This window comes from Athene cunicularia (genome assembly GCF_003259725.1).
Source record: "Athene cunicularia isolate RWA chromosome 2 unlocalized genomic scaffold, athCun1 chr2_part1, whole genome shotgun sequence".
Classification (NCBI taxonomy): domain Eukaryota; kingdom Metazoa; phylum Chordata; class Aves; order Strigiformes; family Strigidae; genus Athene; species Athene cunicularia.
The window spans coordinates 64,409,344-64,410,953 of record NW_020799095.1 but is presented as its reverse complement, the minus strand read 5'-3'; positions in this window follow the sequence as shown (position 1 = coordinate 64,410,953).

Sequence of the window (1,610 nt, the reverse complement as noted above, 5' to 3'; positions counted from 1 at the left end):
TGGAAGTGGGGCGGGTGGCGGCCGGTTGTGTCCTCGGGGGTTACGGGGGGCAGAGGGTGAAATGAGGTCGAAAGGAGGCGGCCGACGCTCTGCGCGGCCGCGGGGCTGCAGCCCGGCAGGGCCTGCGGGCAGCTCGCAGCGAGGATAAATGCTGGAGCGCATCGTGTCTGTGGGAGAGACTTGGAAAAGTGCGGTGAGCTGTGGGGCTGCTTCTGATGGCAGGAAGGTAGGCAAGGGGATTTGTCAACCAAGTAAAATCACTGCCGTTATATTCTTGCATCAAACGAGAAAGAAGAAAAAAGGCCTCCGCTGAACACAGAAGGCAACCTCACATTTCCATGCAACACACTATGGTTAAATGGAACAAGTGATACAGAAAATCAGAGCAGCCACAACCAACCAGGCTGCTGATTCAGTCCATCACTGCGCTAGTGGCTGAACCTAATGTAGTTGATCCCGCAACATCAGACACAGATGTTAAGTAACACGGAGAACTGTCTGGGTAAGAGGCACAACAATGCCAGAGCAGGATCGGTTTTAAAACCCAGAGGATAAATCAGTGTGGGACTGATGCAGAAAACAAAGATGCATATAAAATCAATGGGCTTTTGTAAGGAGTAATTGAAAACGCCACTGAATTTGCTTAGGGCATCTAAATGTATTTCGTATGCAGAAATGGAAGTAAGACCAACCAACCAACGTGTACTGAGGGCATATAATCAGTAAAACAAAATACTTTCAGAATTCATAACTGATTCCGGATGAAAACGGGTACAGCAAAACTTTGTGGGATACTCGCTTTGGAATGGATTTAGCAATTATGCTTTTTTCCCCACCAGCTCTACATTCAGCACTTTGCTGCAGGAATGATAGATCCCAGCCTTTTAAAAAGTTTAATAGGAAAATAGTGGTCATGGTTCACAAGAAAGCTTGCTAATACCAAACACAGCTGAGACTGTACCAAAAAAAATGAAGAACACAAGGGAAAATCCTAGGAACTGTTTGCTTTAAGCAATGGTATTAGAGATGAGTCATGGGAAACAAAAACTGTGCCTTGAAGAATGACAAATTGGGACTCTGTAAAAAAGCAAAACCAAAATTATGGCCATTTAAACAGCCTTTCTTGTTCTTAACTTAATGTGTCAAATGCATTGCATCTGACCTGCATTTATGGCTGTAATTGAAGGGAGGGGCATCTTAAAACCAATTATAATGTTACCTGAGTGGGTGATGAGCATCTATTAAAGTGTCACAGGTTTGCATCACAGTATTGCTTTTTACCTTGCTTGTTTGTTTGAGCTCAGCAGGATAGAGCAACAGTTTAAAAGACATACAAAATAAAGGCAATATGGTTTGAGAGGCAGATAGAAGAAACCCACGAGAGCCTGAGCATCTATCAAGGAACACGGAATGAGTGCATAATGTCAGCTAAGAAATCATGACGATCCTTTTAAGTAGCAAAATAACATGCTGACTACTCAAGATCTGATCCTGCAAATCCTTCCGCACTCATGTTTACTTTTATGTGAGCTGGCCCACCAAAATTAATCAGACTAATAAGAAGAATTAGCCTTATAAAGAATTGGAACTCAATTAGGAATACAAACAGA